At 40.3% G+C, this 8797-nt stretch overlaps 1 protein-coding gene across 2 annotated transcripts in view; it reads left to right on the top strand.

Annotated features, from left to right (window-relative positions):
• Nucleotides 1–8797, top strand: part of RASGEF1B (RasGEF domain family member 1B) — a 629898-nt gene that overhangs the window by 437795 nt on the left and 183306 nt on the right. The window contains exon 1 of one of the 2 annotated variants that reach the window (XM_075606502.1): nucleotides 775–794. The exons of the other annotated variant lie outside the window; for it this stretch is intronic. The gene's annotated coding sequence lies outside the window, so the exon portion shown is untranslated. Of the gene's footprint in view, nucleotides 1–774; nucleotides 795–8797 lie in introns of those variants that run through there. 2 annotated transcript variants of the gene reach the window in all.

Genomic DNA, 8797 nt, shown 5'->3' on the forward strand with positions numbered 1-8797 from the left:
CCGTTGTTATTTCCTTATTTAATTATTTCTGAGGCATCGCTGCATTGCGCAACGTGTTACAGAGTTGGAACAGCTTCAAGAGGTTGCATAACCCTTTTTTATGTTTATTAAAAGTGAATGCACCTAGAAGTCACATGTCTCGTTACATTCCTGTAAGTAAATACAGTGGACATTTTGGAAAAACTTTACAAATTCTATTGCCTCTATGACATTTCATGAACCTCTCGGGGTCCCTTATGACATTCGCCGAATCCCATAGTATTATTCTTTCTACTAGGGCTGTTTGCAACTGCATGTCTCTGGGGGAAGTTCAAATTCCATTCTTGACATTGGACTGGGAAGGAGGGGGGAAAGGGGTGAGGCAAATCGGAGCCACGTGTTCACAAAATTGTCCACATAACTCTGAAGACACAGTGGCTTTGACAGCTGGCACTCTGTGGCAATGGACATTCTGAAAGGACTCTCCATGGCTGTGAAGAACTACACACAACACGCACTACACAAGAAGTGCTGATAATATAATAAATACGCAAAACCTTAAAAACTGGCCACTGACATTAAATAATAACTGACTCACTGGGCCGTGGCTGCATTTTGCTTTGATGAATCTTTTCCAAAAATCTCCTACCTTCACTTTTGCTAAAAATGTATGTGTACTATTTCAACTATGACATGTGTTATTGCACAGAGAGGGGATACTCTGTCAATATATACTGTATATTCCTTATATTCAGTTGTTATGTTTATGATTCACAGGGTCCTTGTCCTAAATCTACCCACTTGTGAAAAGCAAAGTAAGTTGCAATATTTTTATCAACTTAAAATGTTACTCTTAATTCTGCCTTACACAATGAACAGTATAGTAAATCTGCTAATGCACGATATTCATAATAACAACAATTATTTTGCTATTGCCTTTATTTGCCATTGGATGAAACATTTGCATTGCAAAAGTAGATTTTCTTTTCCTCTTTCGATCTTCCTCATGGAGCCCAGGTAGGTCAAGGAACTAACTGATGGAGTTTACACAGGTCACATGCAAATACTAAAAGTAAAAAATGATGAAATTACAGAGAGTTGGTCATGGCCACGATAAGAAGCCAAAGAAGATAACCTAATCTGTTTGCTTTGTGCAAATATTCACCCCCACCCCCCTCTGGGAGATTTTGCCCTGGCTACAGGTCTGTGTGGTGCTTTGTACCTGTTTGGCTCCAGGAAAGATGAGCTTCCGCGATGTTGTGGGGAACAGGACAGGCTTTTGGTGATCCTCAGACTCTCAGTTTGATATCATTAGGGCCTCCAGTCGCAGTAGGCTTCAGGGATCCTGAGACAGTCCCCTCCACGACAGATATCTTTCATACTCCTAACGAATTGGCTTTTACTCAGGCAGTAGTATATAAAAAGGATCTTTGATCAGGCAGCCACTGCGAATGTCATTGTAGTTAGGTATCGATCTCAGATCTCTGGATGGTACCGGCCTTCTGATAATGGTGAGGCTTAGAGCTCTGTTAGATCTTGGGCCCCAGGAGGGACTGCAGCCATGTCTCAGCCCCAGGAAGGGCAGAGCTGAACTCCTCTCCCTTCCCCGGCTGGGTAGGACTCTATAATTTGGAGTGCTTCCTCCCTAATGCAGAAAGGGAAGAGCATAGGCTCTGCACCATGATTGGCTGCAACACAGACCCAGTGTCACCTCCTCTCCTGCCACTCAGGGAGGCTGCATGAGGGGGTAAACCCCACAGGATAGCCTGTCACTGTCTGTATCTATTAGAATTTATGTGACAGGAAGGCAGAAAGATAGTCTGAACCAGCCATGGCTATATGTAGAACATTCAGAAATGCCCAAAACTGTTAACCAGTAACAGCTGTTAACATTAAAAAAAATCTATTAAAATAAAAAACAATTAAACCAAATGTAACCTATAATAATCCCAGAATAATCCCACAGTGCATTACCTGGCCATGCATGCTCCAGCAGGATTAAAGCAGGTTTTCCAGTCAGGGTTTTAATGGGTAAGTAATGTCCTATTTTATGGGCTTATTACTGTGTCAAAAAAGGCGCACATATTTTGTCAAGATCAACTGTTGGTGCGCTTGTTCCCATATCATATTAACATTTCATGTGTTTTAATGCCTGCATGCAGATTGTATAAAGCATTGCCTACATGGATGACACTATAAACGTATATACATACACCAGCAATAAAAACAGCTTTGTAATTTGAGATATCTTGTGGTATTCCAAATTTCCTTTTTAACTTCTTTGATGTACTTCTTGATTGCAAAATGCAAAAGACTAAGCATAAAGCGGCAATCCCTGCTGGCGTTGTGTTTTGCAAAGTTTTTTATTTATAATTGAACTCTGTTAATTTCAGCTCTGGGGAACCCCTACTTCCCTCCATAGAAGGTGTTGGTAGCCGCTCTGCTCCGCTACCAGAGGTCACATAATGGCGGTGTTTCCAAGTTCACATACCCTGTGGGCCTAGGAAGCCATTATGTAATTAGTGCATCTTCCTATTGGCCCATGTGATGTCGGAGCGGCTACCGGCACCCCTTACAGAGATAAGTATCTCTGGAAACAAGGGATCCACGGAGTTGAAATTAATGGGGTTCAGCTCTGCTTCAATCCTAAATAAGAATAAAAATAAAAAATCAATGGCTCGGATTGCTCCTTTGAAGTATAGATTTACATTTATAAGGAACAGTGTGACCACTGTTAAGTGTTTCTTGTATTTTCTTTATGACACTATGTTCATGTATAAAAAATTAAAACAGCTTTATTTTACCTAAATCGGGTGGTCCCTTGTAGCTCATCCATGGTCCTCAGTGGCGGATTTCCCATTAGGTCCGGGCCCAACACTAATTGCCCGGGCAGAGCGTGGGGCCTCTGTAAAGTTCTTGCCTCCTCCTTCAGCATTGTGGTGTCACATGGTGTCACTTGATGCTGCAACACTGAAGGAGTAGGGCGGCACTGCAGGAGGAGGCGGCATCAAGGTAAGCGATTTTTAAATCCGCCACTGGTGGTCTCCCATGTATCAGGACCCACCCCCTCGCCCCCTCCCCCGGTTCTCAAGATATTGGTCTTTTTTTTTATGCCGGTTTTGTCACAAAAATAAATACAAAGATGGCTACCAGGACTACACACATGGCCATGGGTCATCAATAGAAAGCCGATTGGGGCATTCTATTGGCTGCCGGAGTGAGCACTGCCTCTGCAACCATTTTGTGTCCGGCGGGCAGATATTCTACATGGTTCAAGAGCCGTGTGAAATGGGATGTCACCAGATCTGTCAGGGAAAAACAGAGCAGCCCTGCTAGAACAAACACACTACAGTGCGGAATGCTGCTTTAAAGATTAACACAAAGAAGCTTTTCTTTGACATTCCATATGTATGGGGGAGGGGGGAGAGAGAGAGGGAGAGGGAGGGAGAGAGAGGGAGAGAGAGAGACTGTTTTTTATTTACAAATTAAAGGTTCAATTTTCTCAATAAATAATTGAATGCAAAGCATATTACTTTGTGTTTTTAGAACATATATATGTATGTATCTATACCTTTATTTATATAGTGCCATCCAGGTACATCGCGCTTCACAGCAGTAACACACATGACATAATAATATAACACAGTGGGAATAAGTGCTTAAACAATGAAAGTAACAATAAGAAAGGGAGTCCCTGCCCCGAAGAGTTTACAATCTAAGTGGTAAGTAGGGAGAACTTACAGAGACAGGATGAGGGTGTTATGATAAGGGCGTCTGCAAAGGTCCAGGTCATCCAGCGGAGCTACCCATATGTGGAAAGAGAGGGTGCCAGTTGGATATTGAGGGGAAGGGCATTCGAGAGGTGTGGGGCAGTCAGTGAGAATAGTGTGTAGTGAGAAACTAGGACTGAGGAGGAGCAGAAGAGTGTAAAGCTTTAAAAGTGAGGAGGATAATTATGTAAGTGATAGAGTTTAATAGGAAGCTGGGAGAGTGATTTCAGGAAGGGAGACACTGAGACAGATTTAGGAAAGAGTAAAGTGATTCTAGCAGCAGTGTTTAGGGTAGATTGTTGGGGAGACAGGTGAGAGACAGGAAAGGGGCATATTTTGCAATGTTACGGAGGTAAAAACAGCAGGTTTTAGCTACATTGTGAATGTGAGAAGAGAATGTGAGGGAGGAGCCAAATGTGACCCCTACATCATGTAAATCCTATTAAAATTAGGCAAAATAGCTTTCCTACTTTATTTATAGTTTTCAAGTTTCTTGATATCTGACACAGAAAGGAAAAGAAGGCTTTGTGGACATGAACACCACTGTAGCTCATGACAAAGCTCACTTTGCAACTGCGGACCCCATTAAGGTATATAACTGCTATGGAAGAAAAAGAAAAAGAAGAAGAAGAAGAAGAAGATTAGTACTCTAGTCATATTACAAATGTGTCTACTTACTGTATGATAAGCATGTCATATCCTTATTTATTTCACAAACATCTATTGTCCATAATAATCTCACTGGCCAAAACAACGGATAATTTCATTGTCATGCATAGAGGGAATAATTTTCAGGGAGAAAACAGGCATTTGACAAATGCTTCCACTTAAATAATGGGAGAAAAGCTGTCATAATTATTAAAGCGTTAGCAAGCATGTTTACAATACAATACTTCACATTATAAACAGAGCATGAAAGCTCTAATAAACACATTACACTTCAAGTGCCACAAAATCTCTTGCTTCTCTCATGCTTTTTGTGGGCACTTCATAAATATACATAGGCAGCCATTAATTAGATGCTCAATAAAGAAGTTAATAAAGGTAAAAAATAAATTACAAAAATGCATAGATGTTGCCAACGTTATTGACGACCAAATAAAATATGTATCATTTGTTATTATTTGTTTATAACGGACCAACATTTTTGTAATGAATTCTAGAAGTTTTCTTAAAAATACGTCAATGCAGCTGCTGCAATGAAGATACATTTATTTTGTAGAAACATTGCCTGTACTATAATTAAAAGTGAATGCACCTTTATGCTATGTGAAAAGCAGTAATGTTACACCCCAGCTGTAAGTGAAAAGAATCAAAACCTTTACAAATTACTAAACAATACATATACCTGCCCAGTTTTTTCAAAGGCACCAATCAACTAGTTTTCCCTTTAACAAATACATCATGGTGATCAGTTCATTAGTTCAATTTGATCCTGTGTGGGAATGCACCTTTACTCTGTGTATGAATTATCTCATGAAGCCACCCAGGCAGATAAGTCAAACTGTAATTGATATGACACTTTAAATTAAAGGAGTGAAGAAGAGAAAATTGCTCATCTATACAAAAATGCCCCATACACCTCACTTCACTTTATCTTCATGACAGAATGTACTGCTAATGAGACAAATCAACTGCACATAGGTCCCTCTTAACGTTTATGGTAATGGGTCAGGACACAATTTATACTTCCACCACATAGGTGGGATCCATGGATTGTTGAGATATTTGGAAGATAAAATAGCCATGTTTTTCTACAGTAAACTAAAATACCACTGTTAGGTACATCTGCATGTCTCAGAGATGTCTGCAACCCTGCCTTTCCTCATTATCGCTTAGCAAAACAATGGTTTTCTGACATTTTGCAACAAGATGTTGTTTCTGATCACAAAGATAACAAAGGCCCTATCTTTGGTGAAGGAGACGGATAGTATCGGGAGAGAGTGTTATAAAAACCATAACATACACTCTCTCTAAAGAGGCCCTGATCTGTCATGGGCACTTACTTCCACCATCTGCAATGATCCACTCTGGCTCTGAGTTCACATTTATAATAATTAGCCTGCAATTTCCTGCCCATTCTGAAATGACAAAGCGATAGTTGAAGGTGCTTCCTGAATCCTGAGCCTGCAGCTGTGAATCTGGGAGGAGGTGATACAGTGTGTTTGGCTTTCTTTTGTGATGATGATTGAGGGTTTAGGAGCTCTGCAAGACTTCTCAAGAGAAAAAAATCAAAAACAATGAAGAAGGAAAATGAACACCCCCTGCTCGCAAACTCCTATAAGTGTGCAGCAAAGTTTCCATTCTGAAAATGAATTTGTTGAGAGAACATAATTAGGAAACTTATGTAATCATAACAACACCTGCTTCTGAACCAATCCCACCAGCACTAAAGCAGCCTAACATAGCCCGATTATAATAGATTTTAAGCAGAAGTACTACATTAGCTCTACCAGAGTATTAAAAGAAGGTTTAACATTTTGCAGACCTGCCCCATATGTACCAAGCGTCACAAACAACATGAACATCTAATTTTACATTGTGTCAACCTGAAATATTTGAACCGGAAATATTTTTTCCAATTGTTGGGGCTCGCAGAATGGACTGCTCTAGGTGTACACAAAAATAGACAGACAGTCCTGAATCCGGTACGACAAGATATCTTGAAGGGATTTGTAGATTTATCAATATGAATAATCTTGGTGAGTCAAGGGAAATATGTTGCTTGTACGGGATTGTTTAACTTCTAAAATCCAATAATCTGGCATATTCACATATAAATTGATACTCATAATAGGTGGAAAACAAACCTAGTATGGGTGGAAGCAGGGATAATATGGACAGATTGACCTAATGAAAGCCTAATGAAAGCCGGTCTGTCCAGTTCTCCTAACCACCAGTAAGTTCTGCCTCTGGAGTATACGGAATAAGTGTCCACAATCAGGAATACTGAAGAAAAGCCCCAAAGGAGGGTACGTACTCACTTCCTGATGCACTAATGTATACAGCCTCTTGACTCTTTATCATGGCGTGCTCCCATCCGGTAAATAGCCACTGTAGAAATCCCAATGAGGGTTGATGGTGCACAGCAAAATGAAAAACAAGAGCTCTGCACAAACGAAAATTAAAAGAAATTTAATGGAAGGGTGACATAGGATGAAGAATGTGGGTAAGGAAATCACTAACACTCAGAGTGTTTTCCTTACCCACATTCTTGATCCTATGTCACCCTTCCATTAAATTGCTTTTAATGGAATTTCTGGTATTTCTACAGTGCTGTAGACGTACAGATGTAAATGTTATGTACTAAAGAAGAATATATCTATGCCCCCATAAAAACGAGTAAGCATGTCGAAATCATCTGTCAAGTTCTACTTGACTGAAAACGTTTGTTAATAATGTTACTACAGAATTAAGTTGCTTTGTTTTAACCCTAGAAATGTATTTAACACATCAGGGATGTTTATTATAAAGATTACCCAAATGCATTTACTTAACAGTATGGCAAGCATATTATAAACAATATTAAACTAATCTTTTATATCTACTAATACTAGTTATAAATACAAAAAAAAAATCATTTAAATTGCATCAATCAGGTAATCAACATGACTTCATATATACGACACTTTTTCTGAAGGTTTGTATTAGTTTTTAGCTAAAAAATATTGACATGCATTTTTTTAAATAATTACAAATATAATCTTATTACATAAAGACCCTCTATCTCTGACTCTTTGAAAGTACAGGGGACTTTGTAACCTGTAGTGTATTGTAGGTTGGTCTTACTACCCTTATCTTTGATGAATCTATCCCATGTCACTGTTAATTTTCCAAATTATAATGTAGTGGGCATCCACAAATCTGATGTGATTTATTACTTGGTGAAGCAAACAAGATTGGCAATCTTTTTGTTTGGGTGATTGGCAATTACCCATCTCCCATTTGAATTCATTGTCAGAACGGAAAACAAAATTTTTCAGACATTCAATATATTGACATGTTGCTGTTTTTCGCTTATTCGTGACGTACGTGCACCGCTCCCCAACTACGTGTCAAGACTCATTATCTTGCTCACCTGTCTCCTGCACCTCACAGTCTATTCCTTTCCTCCGCAGAGGCCGCTCCTCCGCTCCACCCCTGTCTCATTGGACTCTCTCACACATATATGCTCAGCTCTCTCACTCCTTCTTTGGATGAGCATAGCTGACAGAGAATTGTAGCCTTGCTGTTCCCACGTCCCTGGTCCTGTTGTTTTGCCTTGCCATGCCTGTCTCTGTGTTTGATCTCCTGTGTACCGACCCGGCTAGACTTTGGATCCTGCAAACCTTGACTATCCACTCTCCAGACGTGCCTCCGCTGCTGTGGGTGGCGTGTTCTATACTCTCCCACCTCAGAACCGGGGTCCCGCCTTGTTCGTGGTGAGCGCAAGCGTTACAGTCACCAGTAGTGGTTACCCACTAAATCACTAATTTAATGCTAAATCATAAATGAAGACGTGAAAAACTTTAAAGAAGTTTCAAAAATTGAAATATATCTAGTTAAAAGTAAAAAAATAAACCCTAAAATAAAATGATAATAATAAAGACTATTTAGGACAGGTGTGGAAAACCTTTATTTTCAGGCGTGTCAATAAATGGGCACAATTTTTGTTTGCGGGCCACTGTCCTCCTGCCACTGTCCTCACTCAATTCCCTCCCACCTCCTCTTACTCAATTCACCCCTCGTCCTCTTACTCAATACCCCATCCCCCCCACCCACCACCACCACCTCTTCATACTCAATTCTACCCCCTCCCCTCACACCTCTCCTCCTCTCTAAGAATTTTACTTTGGGGGCTGGGGAAAGACTCCGGTCATGTGGCAGAGGGGGAGCTGGGGCACCACTGGCAGATGCAGAAATTGGGTCCAACTTCTGGGTGGGCTAAACTTCCAGCGACAGACGGATGCACCATCACGAGGTGATGGCGGATGGACAAGGGAATGGTTGTAGGCCATTCCATTAACATTAGCAAAAATGTAAACATGAACATGGAGTTCTGTTGATAA

This window comes from Ascaphus truei, chromosome 1 (genome assembly GCF_040206685.1).
Source record: "Ascaphus truei isolate aAscTru1 chromosome 1, aAscTru1.hap1, whole genome shotgun sequence".
In the NCBI taxonomy this organism is placed as follows: domain Eukaryota; kingdom Metazoa; phylum Chordata; class Amphibia; order Anura; family Ascaphidae; genus Ascaphus; species Ascaphus truei.